At 33.9% G+C, this 23,256-nt stretch overlaps 1 non-coding gene across 1 annotated transcript; it reads left to right on the top strand.

Annotated features, from left to right (window-relative positions):
• The first annotated feature begins 17,130 nt into the window (after positions 1–17,130).
• On the top strand, positions 17,131–17,281 carry LOC142641849 (U4 spliceosomal RNA). Its single transcript, XR_012845525.1, has one exon. It is a non-coding gene; the product is annotated as a U4 spliceosomal RNA (small nuclear RNA).
• The last annotated feature ends 5,975 nt before the right edge of the window (positions 17,282–23,256 follow it).

The following is a 23,256-nucleotide window of genomic DNA, read 5'->3' as shown; positions in this document are numbered from 1 at the left end:
TCTACACCACCCCAACCCCCATCTTGAACCGGAGACCCCACTCTCCCCTAGGTATTTCCTAGGGAGGTGCCATAATACAGTACTAAAGAATGTCTTGGCCTTTTAAATTGTTTTATACTACAATAAGAGGAGGAAATATAGAAGAGATAGATCATTAGGCTGCAAAAAAGTGTATATTATACATTCTAAAACTTACTTTATCTATTTTGTTTTTGCTATCTCATTTTACAACTAACTTAACATCCTATTTTCTATTTTTAAATACAACTTATTAAAATAATATAAACTATACTAACAAATAATATAAACAAATCAATTCTCTCTCTTTTCTCCCATCTCTTTCTTCCCTCTTTTCCTCTCTCATTCCATTAAAATATGTGTTTTTATTTTTACAACCCATGAACAATAGGGTTGTATTGTATATATACAACCTTAATGTTCACAAGTAGCAAAAAAATTTAAGTACCCATACCCGGGCAAAACCCTCTTTTAGTGTCTTAGTTGCTAAAATAAAAACGAATTTTTTTACACCCTCCAACAATAATGCTCTAACAATATTTTATATATATATATATATATATATGTATATATATATATATATATAAAGTATCCCCAAGAACAAAATCCTAGCTCCACCACTGTATGGAATATGTTCAAAGTATAATGGTGGTGAAAATAATGCTACTTGACACCTCCTAACATTGTCATTAAATGCTCTCAACACTACCAGTGGAAAGCTTACAATTACCGAAAGTTAGACGACTAACTTGGATTGAGATTTGGTGCAATAGCTAGCGCTATTGCACCATGCAATACTTATTTAACAGTTCAGATCAAAAGTTAAAAAGTTACCTTTTGATTAACTATTGGATCAAGGAAGTTAAAAAAGTAAAAAAGTTAAGAGTTAAAAAAAATAAAAAATAAAAAAAAAACTTAATAATTTTGAAAAAGTGATTCATTTGGGAGGAATTGCATGATGCAATAGCGCCCTGGCTATTGTACCGGATCCCAATCCGACTAACTATAGTGTTACTACTTATGAACCTCTTACACAATTACACTTTCTTTCCTAATTGTTTAAAGTTCAAACACTTCTCGCATCTTTTTATTTTTTGTGAGGTAAAGAATTCCTCTGAGTTTGATTATTTGAGTTATGTTTGTGTTTTTTCCCCCCTAATTGATTATGGGAAGAGGGGAGGCTGCTATCTCCAAGCACATTAGGCAATTCTTAGCGGATCTGCGAATGACATCCTTGTTAAGAATAATTGAACAAGTACAAGAAGCCTAACTCGTAACCAGTGAAGTCGATACTGTACCAGTACCGGCCGTACCGGTACATATACCGGTATCGAAATGATAACGTTTCGTACCGGTTTAAATATCGGCCAATTTCGGGAAATACCAACCGGTACCGTGCGTACCGACCGGTATAAAAAAAGGTTTTTTTTATTTATTTTTTATTTTAGTTTTGTAATTTTTGAATTTTTGTAAGGGCATAATAGTAACTTATTTACATTAACTTATTAGTATTATTTGTTTTCTTAGTATACAATAAACAATTAAGCTTTCGATTACATACATACATATGTGTGTGTGTGTATATATATATATATTTTATTTATTTATAAATATAAAAAATAACGGTAAACTCGAAACGGTACACCGGTATTGACCGGTACCGAAATATATTGTTCTACTGGTCAAACCGATACAGCCTCCGGTATGAGATTGACTCCCTTGCTTGTAACCCCAACATGTTGTCAAGGCATGGCTACAACCGCCTGCCTAAGCCCAAGGCATCATTGCCTTCAAGAATTATCCTAAGGCCATTCATGTTTCAAATTTGTGTTTACATGTTAAATTTTCATTTTAGTTTTTCTTATTCATGTTCAATATATATATATATATATATATTAGCGAACATATTGTCTACTTTTATTGATTATGTGACACTTGATATTATATGGATAACGTCTTTTTAATGAAATTCACTTGTAAGACAGTGGTCATGAAAATAGAATCAAACATAATGAGTCAAAACAAAAATGTCAAAACGTAGAGTAAAAAAAAAAAAACTCTAAATTTTAAGGGTGAAAAATATAATTTAAAGAGAATAGTGTGTAATAAGACAAGTTCAGAACATGGATTGAGAGGAGATAATTAAAAAGACTTGTCACTGGTCAATAGCACCAAACGTAAGATGTATCAGTGAAATACGGCACCAAATGAAACCCTGCATCAATCTCGGGAGAATGAATACAAAAGACAAAGCCTCTCTCTCAAAGAGCCACCTAATCCGAACAGATATCTACTATTGGTATTCTGAAGGTATGTTTGCGTGTGCTTATGGAACACAGATAGTGATAATAGCACCGCTTAGCAGCCCATCTAGCAGAAGACGTTTTGAGATTTTGTCCTACCAATACAGAAAGACAGTGTCTAGGCTTTTCACTGGAACCAACCTAATCTGTTGTCCTTATGTAGATCACATTGTTCGCTCACAAACAAAAGGTGGTACATTAAACCACAGTAACCGAGAAAATTAAATAACAACATGACTATGAAATTTGAATTGATGATATTGTTTATTTTTTAAATTTATTTAAAGTTTCAAATTTTGGTGTCCATTTTTTATGTTTTAGTTTTTTTTATCATCAATTAATTTTTAGTGTAGATAGAGATTGGTTATATAACATCTTTATCTCGAGAGCACTTGTAGTTCAAATGGAAATTAATGATATTTTGAACTCCTATATACCCTCTCCCAATTATCGATTTTTTTTTTCAATTAAATAATAATAATAATAATAATAATAATAATAATGATAATGATAATGTGATTATGAGACTTGAATTGATTATGTATCTAAAATGAATGTATATCTATGATCATGATTACTTCACGAGTTAAAATGATTGTTACTCTTAAAGCAATCTTATTCATTATTTTTGTTTAAACAATGATTGCTATTCTCTTAACAATACCACAAATCCCACCCCATTATTCATAATGAACAGATTTAGATACAATGATGATGAATTGGTCCACAGAAATAAATTTATTATATTTTTTTTCTTAATATCTTGGGATTGAAAACTGTGTTTATAAATTATAATGGTGGCGAGTCAAAGAAAGCTTGCCATTATATTTTTTTAGCATTCATAATAATTTATCATATTGTATTAAATATTGAACAAAATTATCCTTATAAAAATTACATCAATGATAATGTTGTCCTATGTCATATATTTGAAGGTCACTCAGTTCTATACTTAATAGGTTCTAGTTAGCTTCTAATAATAATGAGCATTCAGCATAGAATGATGAGTAAAAATAGGACTTATTTTTTATTCTAACAAAAATATTGGACCAAAAATAGTTAAATATATTAAGCCATATATATTTCTTTTAATAATTTTATAATTCAGAAAGAGGATTTAAAAACTTGGACCTTTCTCTTAGAAACACTAATAAATTTCCATTGAATATCATATAATCATGAACACAAGGATTTTTCTCTCTAACCATGGTTCTTCCCTTGATCCATTCAGAAATGGTTGCATTTTCCAATCAGGACATAACAATTAATTTTTTTTTCTAAATAAAAAATGAAAAAAATAAAGACCAGAACAAATTTGATGGAGAATTTTAGATGGCACAGGGAAATTAAAATTGGACAGGTCTCGTACTCTGATTTCCTCTGTGCTATGTGGGAAAATAGCAAAGTACTAAAGTTTATGCGCCTGGTTCCTTGACCAACAGAACCTCTGTCTTGAAAAGCAGAACTGAAAGCGAGTCAATGGAGAAGTAGACGAAGCCACCCGGTGAGTGAGTCACGAATGACCCGAAACTCGTCCCCACCACACAGTGCCACGCCGGTCCGTACAAAGTGTCAAACTCCTATATATGGTAAAATGACACCGACTTTAATTTACAGCACGGTTTTGATTTTCTCACATACATGTTTCAAAATTTTCTTTTGTCATTCACTTTTATTGGATTATGTTTGTGAAATATTGGACGTGAAGGAGTATTGAAAAACAATTTTACTAGTAAAAGCACACACAAAAATAGATTGATATATAGAACGTGTACCTTTTTGAGAGCTCGAGCTAGGTGGGTGGGGTTGAACTTAGGGAGTGATTTTGGGGCTGAATCTGAATCGTCGAGGAGTGACCTGGTGTAGTTCAAGGCACGTTCTTGCATGTGGAGGGGCATGTCAGATGATCTCAACCGTACGTTGAGACTGATAGCAGTGGCAGCTAATTTCACTTCCTCTGTTGGAGCTAACCTAAACCTGTCATGGGTTGTAATTGTTGGTCCAAGACTCAGTTGAGAAAGCTTGTGTATTGCTGGCTTGTCATTTAATTTTTGTGGGATATCCATGAGAAAAAAGAGAGAGATATGTTGAAGGGAAATAGACCTAGTTTGAGAGAGAGAGAGAGAGAGGCTTTGAACTTGGAACATACAGAGTCACAGAGAGAGTTGGTGAGAGAGTATGAACTTTGAACTTTGAACTTTGACCAACAATTAAGTTTAAGAAAGAATGAGAGGATTTTAGTACCCATATGACAATGAGGTCTATGACCAGACAAAATAGATAAATTTTGGGTATGAACGAGGATTTTAATCTCACGCGCTTTAGAGTGGTACTGGTATGTATGTTATACAGTTCCAATGATCTCTGAACTTTGAAGGTTGTAATTTTGTAACAGGGGAATGGGGGTATGGTGTGAAGAGTGTTTTTCACGAAAATTGAAAAGAGTGTGGTTATTTCAAGACTTTGCTATCTTCCTGTTCTGACACGAGGATAGCGTGGAAACGTTGTGACAAAGGTGTGCGATTCTTGTTGACTTGATGACCTTAGCTTTTTTCTTTTTTTTTTTTCTTTTTTTTTTTTTTTAGTTTGGGTGAAGGGAATTTGATCTAACCAGTTCATTTTGCTTCGTTCTGGTCGAAACAGCTACAAAAATTTTGGTACGCATATGTTGAAATTTTTTTTTTAAATAACATTAAATATTAAAAAATTTAGTTAGTTGTCACGTTTCAAAACAATGTTGAAAACTAGTATCTCGAGTGTCTAAAACTCGAGTTCCAAAATAAAATTCAAGTTTTTAAGTCTCGATTTGTAAGTGGTGGTAACTGATGTGGAAGAAAAATCTACATGGAACCACGTTGAAATCGAGTTTCTGAAACTCAATTTGCTTTTGGTTGAAATCGAGTTTCAAAAACTCGATTTGTCATCATTTCCGCTTCACCGTGCAAACTCCGGAACACTTTTACACCTAAACATACAAACCCCAACTTGAAACAAGCGCAGACATCAGAAAACCCATCGGCAAACTCACATCGGCAAACCCATCAACAAACCCATCGGCGGAGACAACGCATCTCAGATCTGTTCTTCCTCTGTTCTTCGTTGTCTGTTCTTCCTCTTCGTTGTCAGATCGTTGGTTCTTCTTCAGGCCTGTTCTTCGTCGTCTTCAGTTCTATTGTTGCTCAAGTACAAAATCGAGTCTTAGAGGTTTAGATCTGCTTTTTAGAACTCGAGTCTCACAGACTCGAGATCTATGTGGAATTTTCTGTCCACCTCATCCAGCACAAACTCGCAAAGCGAGTCTCTGAGACTCGAGTTTCAATGTAGATCTCGAGTTTTTGAAACTTAAGATGCTAGTTTCCAGTTTCTTTTCCACCGTATGTTAACTTATCATATATTTTCCCCTCACACAGCTACTTTGAAAATATCCCCCGCATATGTTAGAGCATCCAATTATTTTAGCCACCAAAACACAAAAAACAAGTTGTATCAATGATGTTTATATTAAAAATTTTAACAACCAATTTATAGTGAAGGGTCATCCTTGACACTCTACTGTAACTCCAAAATTAAAAAGAAAAACTAATATTTTATTTCTTCCCTTTAAAATATTTTTTGTTTTTCTTTCTTTTTCCCTTTTGTATATCTGTGCCCTCTCTCCCTTTCTTCTCTTTTTTTTTTCCTGCTCTTTCTTCTTCTCCTCTTATCTTGCCTTTCTTTTCTCTTAAGCATTTCCTTATCTCTCCCTTTCTTCTCCTTTTTTTTTCCTCTCTCTTCTGCTCCTCCTCCTTTTTTTTTTTTTTTTTTTTTCTATAGCATCTCCGTATCTCTCCCTTTCTTCTCTTCTTTTTTTTTTTCCCCCCTCTCTTGCCTACTTCCTTTGACTCAAAATCAGGACGGTAGAGATCGGTGACAATGTGGGCGTGTCGTGGAGGTTAGTTAGTGACGGTGTGGGTGGCTCAATTCATGGGTGTCACAGTGGTTCAGCAAGTGTGTAATGGGTTCCGACGGGTGTGGCTGGGTTTTTGGGGGGGGGGGGGGGTTATGATTTGATTTGGGAGGTGGGGGGTTCTAATTTGTAGGGGTTGTGGCCCCTTGTGGGTGGCGGTGATGGTGGTTTTGGATGGTTATTTTGTTTTGGGTTTGGTGGGTTGCAATTTGGAGGGATTGTGATAGTTGGGTGTTGTTGATATGGGTGGCGGCGGTTATGGTTGTGGTTTTGTGGTGGTTTTCGTGGCTATGGTAGTGGTTGTTATGGTTGGTTTAGGGATGACAATTTCTGCCCGACCTGCAAGTACCCGGCCCTATAAAGAATAGGGTCGGGTTTGGGTTTAAAAAAAAAAAAAAAAAACCCTGAAGCAAGTTCAGGTTTTGAAAAAAACTTGGCTCGAACCCTGACCCGACCTGCTTAGATATAAAATTACCAAAAAAACCATATATGTGTGTATATATATATATATATATATGAGATGGGTTCAAGTTACACTTGCTGTAACTTGACAAGAGTTACACCATTTGTAAATTGTAGATTTGTAATTGATCTAATGGTTAAGAAAATAGCATTAAATGCTAATTGACTTACACCTCATTCACTTAATTAGTAGCAATTTTGTTTCTCTCACCTTATTTATTATTGAAAACCTTTTACATATATTCCTTTTTTTTGCCAATGACTTTACAAATATAAGAAACTCCATGGTATTGTTGCTGTTGGGACACAATGTGCTTATTTTTTCACGTAAAAGAAACTTCATGGTATTACTTTCACATGTTTGTAGTTGACAAGTTGTCTCCTCTAGTGTGCTGCTCATTGATTTAGCCCAAATAAGTGGTTGTTTTGCCACAAACACGGGTTCGTTGGTGTTACTATTTTCTCATTAGTATTGCAATCACCCAGTGATTTTTTTTATTTCTCATTCTCTTTAATCAGGTAATTTTAGTTAGACCGATTTAAATTATATTCTTCAATTATATCCCACAAATTTTGTAAGATGAAAAGTCTGTCAATTGTGAACTTCAAACATAGCTCTCACTCATGAGGATAGGAACCTTGTTTTGGGTATAGTTGAAAGTAGATTCACTTGAACTTGCTGACAAAGTTTATGGTTCAAGTTTATAGGAATAGAAATTTAGCTTTGATACCAAAATTGTTGTGTGCTAGCCAAAAGAGAAAATTTATTTTGGTGTTTAAAAAGAGCACACGGGTTGGCTGTGTAGCCTATTTGCACTAGTGTCTCTTATACTCTCATAAATCTTCAAATACATCAGCAATTGGTTCAAAATATTTCCATGAGTTCCTGAGTGCACGAAATAGAAAATGGATGCGAGTAGCATATTTTACTTATCGAACTAAATCCAAGTCAGAAGCCCAATTAATTTCAGTTATGAAAGTTCTCTTCAAACTTTTGCAAGACATTAGATGGAAAGCCTAGTTAAAGGTATCCAAATAGCTCCAGGAACCCAGTCATGTCCCATTTACAATTGCGGATGATAGACACATCTTCTGAAGGGACAAAAAAATCTAACAGAAATTAGATTAGCACTAGTGGCATCGGATAAATTACAAGCTTGGTCAGTCATTAGATTAAAAACTGCTGAGGGAAATACAGAGTACCTTGGTCTCGTATTGTCTCTATGAAGATTAAATTCTATCTCAGATCAAAAAATTACAAGCTTGGTCAGTCATTAAACAACACTTAGTCATTTATTTATTTTTAAGGAGACATGATATATATTCACAATTGATAAGACTATAAGAGTATGACCGGCTTAAAAGAAAAAAAGAAAAAAGAGTAGTACGAACTCAACAAAAAAAAAATTATTGCAAATATATTTGTAAAGTCATTGGCAAAAAAAGGAATATATGTAAAAGATTTTAAATAATAAATAAGGAGAGAAAAAAAAATTGCTATTAATTAAGTGAATGAGGTGTAAGTCAAGTAACATTTAATGCTATTTTTTAATCATTAGATCAATTACAAATCTACGGTCTACAAATTGTGTTACTCTTGTCAAGTTACACCAGGTGTAATTTGAACCCATCTCCCTCTCTCTCTCTCTCTCTCTCTCTCTCTCTCTCTCTCTCTCTCTCTCTCTCTCTCTCTCTATATATATATATATATATATATATATATATATATATAGGGTTGGATTCAAGTTACACCTGGTGTAATTCTAAATAATGTTACATCACTTAATAACTTATTATTGAATTCATATTTTGAAAATCCAACCGTTGAATTACATGTTTTATGTGTTCTTAACATGCATGCCAAATTTCATTTCAATCAAATGTAATTTACTATTCGATCTACAAAATAATCTTTTATGCATTATTTCAAACTACAAAAACTTGAATTTAAATAATTGATTGATGACATGGCTATTGATCTTTGATCACCTTGAAATTTTGCAAGCATGGAGAATATACGAAGATAATGTAAACTAACGGTGGATTTGTCAAAATTTGCATCCAAATAAAAACTATTGGTTGGTGTACCATTGCTTAGAGTTATACCAGGTCTAACTTGAACCTAACTCATATATATATATATATAAACTAATAAAACCCTACCTCTCAATCTCATTTCACTCAAGCACTCAACCACCCCATCCCTACCCTCTCATTCCAACAATTTAATCTAGAAAATAATAACTTTGCTAGAAAAATTCAAGAACATCGCATACCCTAGAGGCAATACTATGACAAAAGTAATATTTAACAAGATTACCACGTTTTACTAGAGAGATTATAAAACCCTATTCTAACAATAAGAAGATTCAATAATAGACTTATGAAAGAATTAGAAATCAAATATCAACCTAATAAAACAATTATAAAAAAAAAATTTGATTTCAATAATCAAAACATGAAAAATATGCTTGGATTGAATAGTGGATAACTTACAACATTGGAGATTCACCCCTAACCCTAACTTAGGTTCTTAAGCTTCCATAGAAAATAAAAAATCTTCAAAATTGATGAAAAATAGGGTTTCCCAGCAGCAAAAAACGTGGTTGGCCTTGTATTCTTTTAATATTTATAACATTCAAAACCCTAAAACGCATGCTTCCCAAAAAGGAAAATATAAAATGTCAATTCATGTTTTCCAATAGTGGAACGACTTCTAGATCGGTTTTGGCCTTTAATAGGCAGATTCTGAAGTTTTGGTAAACTACAAAATTTTAGATCTTTAAGTCCTCTTTCCGTGGCCGCAAGAATCAAGTCAATCCGATATTGGAGTAAAAAGATATTACCAAAATACCAAAACTGGTCAAAATATTTCCAAGTTATGATTTTTTCCATCTTTGGCTCAAACGAATTTCTCTCTTTTCTTTTATGTTTCGACACATATTTGACTCACTAAATTCTTCAAAAGCCACTTCTCAATTGATCTTCACCCTTGGATTCTCTTGGCTTCATGTCTATGTGCTTAGTTGATTAGTTTAATTCTCCTACAAAAGAAAAATATGTAATGAGTATATTTTAGAGAAAACTTGCAAACTCTCATATTTACATGTAAGTGTGAAAATAAACATAAAGTAGATATGATAATGCCTACCTAAACTAAGATAATACTGTACTTTTAAGCTATAATCACACCCTCTCAACCGGAACATAGCAATCGCAAAACTTATGAAGTCTACTTGTTCTCAGGCATATTTTGTGCATTAACTGGACAATATTCCTCACTTAATTTTTACAATATAAGTGAAAGACCTGGGTTTGAAAATCTTGAAGCAATACATACCAAGAAGATCCTTACTTTTCCAAGGTGGTGTGGTAAGAATGCTCAAGGGGGCCTATATAATTATTTCTTATTGCTAGATGGATACCAACTCAAAGGTAATTGGTTGTGTTCCACAATATTTTCTTTAAGGATCGATGTCAATATTACTGAAACTTGGTTCAACATCGTTGTGTCTTGTCAAGCACTGTTTTCAGAATTAGACCAAACCGGGAGGTCGAATCGTGAAAACTGGGAACCGGGATGAAAACCGGTTTTTTAAGCATAAAGAACCATATTTTTAGTTAATTCCGTGAACCCCTAAAACTAGGTTTGGACCGCACGAACAGGTGTCAAGAACCGTGCGGTCCAACCCCTTAGCAAATTTTTTTTTTATATAAAAACAACTTAACACAATTTTATTCTACTTAATTAAATTATCCATCTCTTACAAGGAATAAATAAAATTATAATTAAAATCCATCAAAGATATTCAACTTTACTTCAAAAATTAATCATAAATTTTAATGTTTTCATGGTTATTATTTTATTTTATTAACTTTCTTATTTAATTTTTAAATATATGCTTGAAAATCATTAAATTTCCCTCACATATATAGATATATTAATCAATTTTGCTAGTTTTATAAACGTAATATCTATATTTTGGCTTTAATTAATTATTAAATTAATTATGACATCATCACGGTTCGACCCCAGTTCAACCTCGGTTTGACCTCAAAAACCTTGAACCTCTCCCTTTTATGGTTCAATGAACGGTCCGGGTTTCAAAACCTTGCTGTCAAGTTGGACTTGTTTTAAATAATGTGATCGATACAAGAATTAAAGTTAGATGCAATTATAGTTTTTTTTTTTTTTGATAAGTAAATAGAGAGTGAGTTTCTTGCTATGTATCTCGTTGGTTGATTCTTTAGAGTGGTGAGTAGTTCTATCATTTACTTTGTATCCCTTGTATGGGTTTCTTTGAGTTATAAGTATTTTCCATTAATTGTGAGTAGTGATAGAGCCAAAGATTTACTTAGGGGGTGCAAAATTTATAACTAACATATTGTTGATACTTATTTTCGCAACACATTTCGTGCAAGCCCAATTCAACCAAGCTCAACTTCCTTGTGGGCTTAATTCACGTATTATCTTATATTTTATTCTTTTAACTATGACCCAAGCCCATGTGACTTATTGGGGAAATTGAGAAAGTGTGGTTTGGAGGATATGGATCGGTTTTTTTAAAACCTTTTGCATGAGCTCAGCCCATGCTTGCTACCAAGTGGACAAGAGACACTTGTAGCACCTCGGGCTCATGGAAGAGGTCTTGTACCCAAAATTTCCACCTGAAAAGAGCTTTTATGCAAGGATGACTGTGTCCCTAATTTTCAGCCCAGCTCTATTTTCCACACCAAAACACAGCTGACCCTAAACTAATTAGCTAGACTATTGTAGCCACCAAATGCAACTATTGAAAGCTTGCAATGACAAGGAAACAATAGCTAATGGAGTCAGCCGCTTTATTTCCAAAATCATGCTAAAAGCATGCTAAACTCTTCCCTAAAACAACCCAAGCCAAATCACCAAATTAGTATCATGGGGGATAAAAGCCTCTTCTATTGACCAAAAACAGTCACTTAGAGCACCCTAAGTTCAATACAAAATGCCCTAATCAGATTCAAAATAAACCAACCACATTCTACCTAGAGACCTGAAACTTCAGAGCAAAAACTCATTCATCCAGTCAACAATCTCACAATTCCAAACCTTAGGGGACAGAAATATAGGTACAGGGGAACATTCCCTCTCTTCCTCACAACCTCTCTCAATTTCCTCTTCTCGGTGACTGTGGGTCGAAGTTTTAGACTTGTTGAACCACATTTTCTCCATAGAGCTGAAACTTGAGAGCAAAAACCCACTGACCCAAAAAGCATTCTCACAATTCTGAACCTTAGGGGTGGAAATATGGGTACAAGAGAGCATTCCCTCTCTTCCTCACAACCTCTCTCATTTTCCTCTTCTTGGTGACTGTGGGTTAAAGTTTCAGATCTGTTATGTTTTTATACTTTTTCTACACTTTTGTTATTAACATTTTGATTCTCTCTTGTAAAAGCACCATTAGCCTTTTGTTTATTATATATTTGGAATTTTGGGTTTGATTCTCCATAATAAACACTTCTAAAGAACCCAAGGGGAGATTTGGGTCATTCTCACATTTTTTGCCCTTGTCGCAAAACGTCCACGACACATACATACATACATACATACATACATACATATTACATATTTTAGTGTTAAAAACTCATAAAAAAATATTTATTATATTATGCTTGTAAAAGCACCATTAACCTTTTGTTCATTATACATTTGAAATTTTGAATTTAATTCTCCACAATAAACACTTCTAAAGAATCCAAGGGGAAATTTGGACCATTCTCACATTTTTAGCCCTTGTCGCAAAACGTCCCCGACACATACATACATACATACATACATACATACATACATATATATATATATATATATATATATATATATATACATATTACATATTTTAGTGTTAAAAATTCATAAAAAATATTTATTATATTATGCTTGTAAATTTTTCATTGTGAAAATGTTACTTATAATTCTCATATATTGATTTTTATTACTTAGATAAATCTCAACTAGAACATATGTCAGTTTTTGTTAAATTCATAAAATCATTAATTTATAACAAAATTTCAAATCATATATCTTGTTTCCAGCCAACTTTAATGAGTCTTTTTTAATTCTCCTCTAATCCTCCTCTCTCACCCTCGGTCCAAACTAGCTATCATGAAAGCTCCTAACCTCCCACTAATCATAATTTGATATTTGAACTCGATATATATATATATATATATATATATATATATATATATATAGGCAAGTCATTGGGTTTTACACCTAAACCCCACTATCAAGCCCGGACCAATGGGCCTAATTTGAAAATGGTTGTTCACGTGGGGAAGGGACTATGATATGTCTTTTTTTCTTGATTTGAGATTGGAAATTCAATACTAATATATTAGATTATTGAATTTAATTGATTCATGGTTGTATTAGTTATTCGATATTATAATTTACATATTAGTGGTTAATGTCATAATTCTCTTTATTATACAATACTAATCACTAACTCGTGCAATGCACAAGATTCATTAAAGAGAAAAAAATATATATTGTAATTATCAATTGCTACACTAAATCAAAATGCGTCAAGACTCACTAATCAAATAATACAATTAAATGGAGAAGACCCAAACATAACATAAAATCTCTACTAATTCAAATATTAAACACTGTCAAATCTAGTACACAATGTGTTTGTGCCCAATTAAAAATTATAAAGACAAATAAGGGATAAAGAAATCGTGTATGTTAGCTCCATAAAAGTACGTACATGCCAAAAAGATTAATACTACTACCATAGGTCCATTGACAATGAAATTATTTTCATACTATGAATAAACAAATTGCAATAATAATCGCAACCTTATTTTCATAATAAATAAATAGAATATAGTTACCAATGTCAAATTCTTTTCCTATGACTCAAAAAAAGTGGAGAATATATTACAACAAATCTGCACTATGTAGAAGAGTACATCATATATTTATTCAACATAAAACATTGAGTTATATAAATTGTTATTAATCTGTATTTCAAATTTCTTGTTAAATAAATTAAAGACACAACCATTAAGTCCTTCAACACATATTTGGCAGCTATGTAAATGTAATAACAAAACTCAAAACAATAGAAGAGAAATCTTCATGAGCAGTGTCCTACACAACCTTATTAACTTATAGTGAAATAATTGGCAAATGGCCAATGAATGTCTTTGCATTTCTCTCATGAACTTCACACCAGATTTTCCCATTACATATTTGATCAACCTCAAAGCCTGCATAAAATTAAAGAATAATTGGTGTCATAATTTTTTATAAATTATATCTTCAAGTGACAATCTGCCAAACACATCCATCTAAATCCACATATCCAACTAACTTTCACAATCTAAGCAATAATTATGTCAGAAGCTAAGTGTCATGTATTAGATTATTAGAGCTATTTATGTCAAATCAATTTCCGTTCTCAAATAAAAGACAATGCATTGTCTAATTCCTAGTTTTATAATATTGAAATAAAGTTAAAGCATATACATAGCGTTTTGCACACAAATTACAACCCAATCACAAAGAAATAACTAGAGTTATAAGACAAACCAATTTTTGCAGCTCCTTTCATTTAGTTATTTCTTATCTATTCATTTAGTAGTTCAACTATTTAAAGAAACACCTTGAAGAACTTGTTTTTTCCATTGCTCAATTACACAATGGAAGGCCTTGTGCTCCTTTTGTTTCTACATTGGACAGTGACTCCCCTTGAATGTGATGTCTACTTCAAAAGTAACTGTTAAGAGATGTGAGCACTTAACAGTACTTCAACAATCACCAATTTGCATATTTTAAAAAGTATCATGCAACATAAACTTAACATGACGTTCATAAATCATTGTTAAGAAAAATCTAATGCACCCATGTTCATAAGGAACTTACCATGATACATATAGTTCTTTCATGCAACCAATCATGGGTAGGGGGCCCCACATGCAAATCCTTCTACCAAGGAATTTAGTACATTCTAAGAAACAAAAATGTTATATCCCTCATGACTAAAAAGCAATGCTCTAGCTGTATACTACATTTTATTTTCTTAATCAATAAATGAAAAACCATGTAATGTACTTGTCATGGTAAGAATGTGGAAATACATACTTACAAAAATGCCCCTAAATCAATGTCATAGTTGTGGAACTAAAATTTTCTTAACAGTGACTTATGAACAATTATGAAGCATAAAGGCATATACTTAGTGAAGTATTTCATTTTACCCATAAACAAAAATAAATCATTAAAAAAAACTTTTTTCCAAAATCAATAACATAGATAACAAATACTCACAAAGCCTTGGCTATATTGTTCGAGAGTTTCTCAAAATTATCAAAGGAAATAGAAACTCAACCACAAAATCTGGATTGTTCTCATTTTGCAGCAGTTTCTAAAGTTGTTCATCTCTAGCTACCATAGGTAGGTAGGCAGATTGTTGTAACATGTAGGCTTTGTCCATTTTCACCGCCCTTTCTTCTACCAAAGTTCCAAACTTGTCCTATAAATTCATCTACTGGGCTGCCCTGTTTTCAATTGCTATAATGGTGGTTAGGATGTTGATCAGTGTTCCACCTGGTTCCTTTAGTTCCATATAGGTTCTAAAGTAAAAGCTATGTAAGTAGAGAATTGATCTTTTAATATACTTTGGGATTGACTAGTAGTGTGGCTGTGTGCTCATAGTGAAAGTCCCCATACGTAGAATCCCACCAAGACCCAACATCAAACACCTCACAAGCACTATTATAGAGACTCTTTTTATCATTTTGTCGAATAGAGTAATCTCCAATAATTTAAAATTTTCACTTTAAATTGCCACAATTAAATGCACAACCACCATTCAAATTCAATAGCCAAATGGGTCATTTGAATCAAAACCCAATAGTTGTAAATTATAGAAATCAAAAGGACTACAATATGATTAGAGCACCTCACTTGTGTGAACTGGGGGCTAGAGCTCGATGCATCAGTGACTTAGGTTGAGGTCTTGTGATGGCTATGGTGGGTGAAGGTAGCTACACTATTAGTGGCAGCTATGGTCATGGGTGGGACTTATAGAGAAGGAAATTAAGGAGAAAATCTTGCGTTTGATTTATGGGTTTTGGGGAGCTTTTGAGTATGCGTATTGGTTTAAGGAAGGTCGGAGTTGGGATCGCGATGTAGTTGCTGAATGATTAGTTTTTTTTTTTTTAAGTAAAAAAAATGTTTATGTGGATAACTATGAGGGTTGAAAACAAATTGGAGGAAGCTGATGTAGAGAATGGCGTTTGGGGGAAGGAGAAGTGTAGAGAAGAGAGAGGAGGGGGAGAAATAGTTATTGGGATTGATTTTCAAAGTTGAGTTTTGGGGGAAGTAGAAGGGTAGAGAAGGTTTTCAGAGTTGGGAGGTTTTCGGGTTTGATTTTCAGAATTGTGGAATAATTTTCGAGTTCTAGTTTTTTTTTGGTTAGAAATAGTTTTTTTTTTAATCATGCTGACATGTAAAAATGTGACAACTCTAAAAAAAAAAAAAAGAAAAAAAAAAGTCAAATATTGATTAGAGGATTCGGTTTTATTGTATATATAGGTTAGTGTTAAAAATGAGTATTATTTGGGTTTTTTTTTTTGATGCATATTATTTGGTTTTTAAATAATAATATTATTGGGTATAAAATAATTTGATTAAACTTAAATATCTTTATTTTTTAATATATATATATATATGAAATATTAGAAATCCTAAAATAAACCAGTACTGGAATATTTTATTTTAATGGATAAACTAGAATTGTGATGAACATAATTGAAAACTTTGACTTTAACCACATTCTAGGCTACCACCTGATACTAATTAATGGGGTGGAATTGTGATTGGACCTGAAGGTTATTGGCAAAATTTTCACTTGTTAATAAAAGTTTTTAAAATCCAAGAGATCGATATCATCTTCTTGATTAAGGATTTTAGTTGTTGTTGTACTTGATATCTTAATATTCTATTAGTTTGATATTTTTAGTATATTTTCTGAGATTTTAACTTATAAAACCAAGATCTCGACTCCACTAGATTTGGGTTGAAGCATGGCATGCCAGAAAAGTATCAATTAAATAGGTAATGGAAGTGATAAATCTTTCCTAGGAAATACAATTCAAATTTGGCCAGCAATATTGTAGGTCAATGTTTAGTTGAATTTACATAAGCAATTTCCTCATTAAAAAAAAGAAAAAAAAGAAGAGAATTTACGTAAGCAAATCACACTATTATAAGCATATGATATGATATGAAAACCAATTAAACGATTCTTCCAACAAAAATGCAAACTGACATAATATCCCACACCGAAAGTATAGACAAATACGGAGGCTAAGTGGGACTTGAAAAGCAAAGCAAAGTGGAAAGGCAAAGTCATCTTTGCGCTTGGGGCAATGACGCAGCTAGTGAGGTTCTAACCGAGGCGCGTCTATTGCTGGTTGAAAACTATTTCCAAACCCCCTCCTAGGCCTGGGTCAAGCCCAGGCCTTCGAGAATTTCTGGAAGGGCTACCTATTGGGTAAAGCCCTGCAATATTTAGTTCAAACTTAGCCTGTGAGGTAACGTTGGTCCAAATTTGGTAATCTATCAATATAATTAATGGACCTTAAATAACATGTATTCTTAGTTTAAGGAGTGCGAATAATCTTCTCAAAAATAATTAATAAATAAATAAAAGGAGTGAATTACATATATTAATGAAATATATAAAATTAGTGCTATGAAAGTAACATATTTGGTCTCTATTTTTTATACCATATTATTTTAATTTGGTCATTAATCTTTTATGTCAATTTGATCCTTAACCTTTCAATGTCGTATTAATTTAGCCTCTGTTGTTATATCTTAGATGAAAATTAATGACATGACAGACAGTCAAAATAATATTTTAATGTATTATCACATTAATGAAAGCTAATTTTTTATTTTGTCCATTAAACGTGTCATAAATTTACATTTAAAAAAATAATAGAAGGGACTAAATTGACATAGTACCCAAAGGTTAGAGACCAAATTGACACAATTGAAAAGTTATGGACTAAATTGAAATATAATGTATAGAATATGGACCAAATACATAGTTTACCCTATAAATATTTTTTTATAAATAAAATTTAATGAAATTATTTTAAAACAATAAAATATTGAATTTTATTAAATATGCTTTTTTGTGTTATATGTTTTGTCAATGCTTGTGTCAGGTTTTACTAGGATTAGTGCTAAAGAGTCAGAATTGAAAGATTTTCTTTTTGGTTAAAAAAGGATATTGCAATGTCTTGGGACAAAGCCTGTTTGGCAATCATCCACAGAGAGAAGAAACAACATCATTCGAGTGGTTTGGTGCTCACCTTAGTCCACTCTAACTTCTCCGACTTTGTTAGCAAGCAAAGATTTCATTGTTCTTGAGTTTTAACACCCATGGTATAATATGATTCTCATTATTAATAAAATATGTTGTGAGTTTATGCAAAACACTTGATTTAAGAGGGGAAGATATATTCAATCAAATTCACATTTTGAGAGGCATCAATACAATGTCACTCATTCTCATGGGTTTGGCCCAATAAAACAAGTAGGTTGAAGTTGCGGCTCTCACATTCATTTTAATGATCTACACACCCAAATGTCTCAATTCAATGTTGCCAACAACTTTCAACGCTTTAAACAATGAGCTATGCATGCTCCTGCAGTATCGATTTGATTGAGAGAAATTTTGTTTAAAATAGTTTATGACATTGCAGGGCCTATGTTTGCATGATGGAATGTAGCAATGTGGAGGATTAATGGTTTGGTTATTTTTTTTTTTAATGTAAAAAAAAGGGGTTGAACTACGCATTTTGTCCATTTACATCATATTTTAATTTAGTTCTTAAGTTTTTAGTGTCATGTCAATTTAATATATGCCGTTATCTTTTGGACTTAAATAGTTGGCGTGGCAAACGACAAAAAAAAAAAAAAAAAAAAATTATTGCCACATCAACAAAAACTAATTTTTTATTTTGACTATTTATTACATCAGCAATTTCTATCTAAGAGATAACCGTAGAGACTAAATTGACAAAATTGAAAGGTTAAGGATCAAATTAAAATATAGTGTAAAGAATAGGAGTCAAATATGCAATTTATCCAAACAAAAAAAAAAATTATCTAATCGTTGAAAAAGAGACCTTATGTGAAACTCTATTTATAGAGAAACAGTATGATTGAAGTGTGGTTTTCATTTTTTTTTAAATTTTTATTTCATTTTTTGTGGATTCTTTAAAAAAAAAATGAATGAATCAAGAAATGGAATTGAAATCCCCTTTATGTTTTGGTGGAACAATCACTCTTTGAAAGTTTGTATACCTTGTATAAATTCTATTTTGCCTATTCATTTTCTAATATAAATATTATTTTAATAATATCGATTTATAAACTATCCAATTATTCCAACATTTATTTTACTTTTATACAATTTTACTATTGCTATTTGTAATTAATTATAAATTAAATTTTAATGTTATTTTAATTAAAAATAATATAAAATTCTTTTTTATTTAATGTAATTTTGAATAGATGATTCATGAATAAAATCCGACTAAAAAGATTCTATGTGATACTGAAAAATGGAAAGATCATTCACATTTAGTCATATAATTAATTGACAATTAACCTTTAAAAACTACTTGTAAGGACTAGAATTTGAACCTTAGCCCACCAACAACGATGGATGATGGCCCAACAAGCCCAAAATAATATATCTGTTAGAAAATGGAAAAGGAAAATGTCTCAGCAAATTAAGTATGGGCCATAACTAATAGAATTCATGCCAATAAGACTAAAAACATAAATTGGGAGAAATAATGCTCCTCGGTCAAGTTCGAGGATGAGATGTTCTTATAATAACTCAAGTTTATCTGAATACAATGTGTTCTTCTTTTTCCTTCCACTTGTTGCTATTGTAGGTAATCTTTTGGATGCTTGTCCCATCAAAACCTCCTGTAAGTTTTGTGAATAGCTGTAAACTGAGATAACACTGTTCAGGTGTCATTTCCCCATAAATGCGGCCAGTTGGTTTGTTGCAAAGCATTTAATATGGTGGTGACAGCCTTCTCCCTAGATATTTCTTCCTTTGTTGTAGGCTTAGCTCTGTTACCTTCCTTGATGCTTATCCTCAGAAGAATGATTGCCTTTTGTAAAGCATTTCCGAGATGGCTGGGTTCCAACCTTCTACAATGCTTTCCTGAGGAGGCTCGGCTCCTCGGGAACTATCGTCAATCCGCTATTATCTTCCCTTTTCCTCGGCCCATTGACCTAAAACTTAACAAACCTTTTGACCACCTTTGGGCTTCTATATATCCTCGGGTATGTTTCACGGCCCAACACACTTATTGGGCCTATTTATCCTCACAATAGCCCCTCAAAACACCACCTTTTTTCTCCATTGATGACAGTGGGGTTTTGATTTTTGCTTCAGAACTTCACACACCTAATGAACGTTCCCGTGTGATAACATCTTTTCACCTGCTATAAACATGCTCCTGATGCTTCTGCATCCGCAACGCCCCATTTATTGTTTCACACGGCGCTCTATCCCCCACATTCTACGGCGCGATCAAAATCCTACGGTGGAGATTTTGCATGGGAATTCGAGCGAGAATTTTCCCGCTCACCTTGCCTTCCTATATAAAGGAAGTGGGAGGTCCATTTCCTAAATCTCCAGTCTTCCAAAGAAGTGGTCTGAGGTGCTCCTTACATACTTTTCTATAAGTACCATCTAGTTCATATATCGACTTTAGGTTCTTGTTCTTCCTCGGCCTACAATTTTTTTCCTTATTCTTTAGCAATTTTTCCTTTTACTTCCTAGATGGGTAGGTTCGCTAGTTTGGTAGATACTCCTAAGGGCATAGAAGCCTTTAAAACCCGATACAATATACCACCTGGGGTTACCATACAACATTGCCTTTTAGGGGATTGGCATGCTCTTAGGCTAGAAGGGGCTATGGGGATCTCTATGATAGCTTTTATAGAGGGGGGAATGCAAATCCCTATGGGGAGGGTAACTAGGGATTTTTTAATTGCCCATAGACTTTGCCCGACCCAGTGTTCCCCAAATTTGTTTAGGATACTAAGTAGTGTTGATGCCCTTAACCAAAAAATAGGGGTGAACCTTACCCACCACGATGTTAACTGGGTATATAATTGCCAATACCTTAAGGAAATCGGGTATTACCTCAAAACTAGGGTTCTCTCTGTTAAACTCATTTCGTGTCTCCTCGAATCCAACAAGGGTTTTGACGAAGACTTCTTGATTGTCTCGGGTGAATGACATGATAACCTACATTGTCCAACGTGAGATGGTCAACTAGGTGGGGTTTTCTAGGCTTAAGCAACCCTTTTAGATAATAGAAACGTTAATTCTATATCCCTTTTTCTTTCTAGTTATTACATATCTTCTCATCTTCCTTTTTTAATGGAACTTTTGTCTTTGGTTTCCGTAGACAAGAACTATACTACCCCCAACTTCGGCTTGGTTAACAAAGTAGATATTAACAGAATCCTTTAGTATGAGATCTTTCTCCACACGGATGGACAACTGTGTGCTGCCCACGTAATTCTTGGGTATAAGCTGATTTCATCCAGCTTTCAGTCTCCTAAGAACATCATCAAAAAGAAAGATCCTCGGCTGCACCAAATTAACGTTGCAGTACTTAGGTTTCTCACCGATTCTCCTCCTGAAGGTACTTATCAAGTCGTGCTACCCACCCAACGCATATCCAAGGAAAAAGCGACTTCTTCCAATCCGGAACAAGCGGAAGAGGCGGTCAAAGTGTTTGAAGTGGTAGATTCAGAAGAAGACTTTGAAGTCTTTGACTGACCAGACCCTCCACTTAAATCAGCAACAACCAGGAGCCAGTTGATATACTATAAGTTATGGTACTCCAACGTAAGAAGAACACCAGTCTCCTCGAGCTACTGGAGTCATATGCAGGAGGGTCCACACCTGAGGTAGTCGTCCAACCTCAGGCCCCAACTCCTTTTCCTACCCATACTTCCCTTTCCGAACAACTAGAAAAAGAAGATGAAAAGGGGAAAAAATGGTAAAGAAGTATCCGAGGAGGGTGAAATTGCCCCCTTTAAAGACCTTGAGCCCCAGAAAGGGGCAAAAGTTGCTAAAGGGGCACAAAGAAAAAACACAACGGAGGGTTCGGGTACATAGATGGTTTCTAACCACCGCCCCAGGGTTCCAATTTGGAACCCATCGCTCCAGCTAGATGGAGCCCTACTCCCATTGGACTCCTCCATTTGGGACTTTCAAACGGGGAAAACGGGCTATGTGGCCAACGCTCTGGAACAACCCCTACTCTTACCACAAGACATGGCCAATTTGAGGACCATAAAAAAGCATGAGGTCTTCTTAACCCTGAAAAGGGACCTGGCCATGGTATGCACCTCAACCAATTTCTTGTTACATTTTTTTTTTTACTTGGAAAATTTGACTTATTAGCCTTTCTTCACATTGTTGCTTTCTTCCAGGCAATCCAAACAACAAACATCGTTGAGGAAAGGGTGGATCATGCCCATGCTCAATTGAAAGATGAGGAGGCACGCCAAGTATCTATTGTTAAGACTCTGGCTATGTCCGAAAAGAAGATTAAAGACCTCATCACAAAGTTGACTGAGGTAGATAGAGAGAGAAAGAGTGCTGAAGCTGTTTTAACCGACATTGAGAAGCAAGCTAAGGATCAGTGTCAGCAACTTCACAAAGCTGAGGAGCAACTGGCCATTGCTCGAGAGCAGATTGAAGCTCAGAAAAAAGAGCTAGAGAAAAAAGAAGAGGCTCTTGCTTAGGCTGAGCAATCCAATTATGACATTGGAGTGAAAGAGACAGAGGATGCTCTAAGGGCCCAAGTCACACGAGTTTGCCCACGTTGCTGCCTTCAGGTATGGACTGAGGCATTGAACTTGGCCGAAGTGGACGCTTCCTCGAATCTGAGGAAAATAGAGAACATCTTCTACCCTCCAGCGCTGCAAATAGTAGCCTAACCAACCTCCCAAGCAACCATTGCTCCTAAAGCCCCTGCAGCTACTTAGCCTGCTGACGCTAGTACCAACAAAGTCACCTCAGAACCTACTATGCAACCTACTAAGGATAAAGAGGTTTCTAAGGAAAAGGAGGTTGCCAAGGACAAAGAGATTGAGCACTCCGGCCCACCACCAGCAGCTAAGACCAACCTTCCACCATCTACTGGCAGTTAGGATACCATTGCTCCACATTACTTTTGTTTCACTCCTTATGTTTTGTTTTGTTTTTTTTTTAAGAATGTAAATGTACTCCCTTTTTTATCAATGAAGAATTCAATGAGAAGTTTCAGTTCCTTCTAAGTTAATGAGAGGTTTCAGTTCATTCAAAGGAATGAGAAGCTTCAGTTCATTCAAAGTATGTACTACTATTACCCCCCCCCCTCCTTTTTTAAGAGAAAAAAAATACAACTTATTAAGGCAAAGCATAATCTATACTA

The sequence above is a fragment of the Castanea sativa genome, chromosome 6, assembly GCF_040712315.1.
Source record: "Castanea sativa cultivar Marrone di Chiusa Pesio chromosome 6, ASM4071231v1".
NCBI classification, from domain to species: Eukaryota; Viridiplantae; Streptophyta; class Magnoliopsida; order Fagales; family Fagaceae; genus Castanea; species Castanea sativa.
The sequence above is the reverse complement of the archived record's forward strand: the minus strand, read 5'-3'. Positions and strand labels throughout refer to the sequence as shown.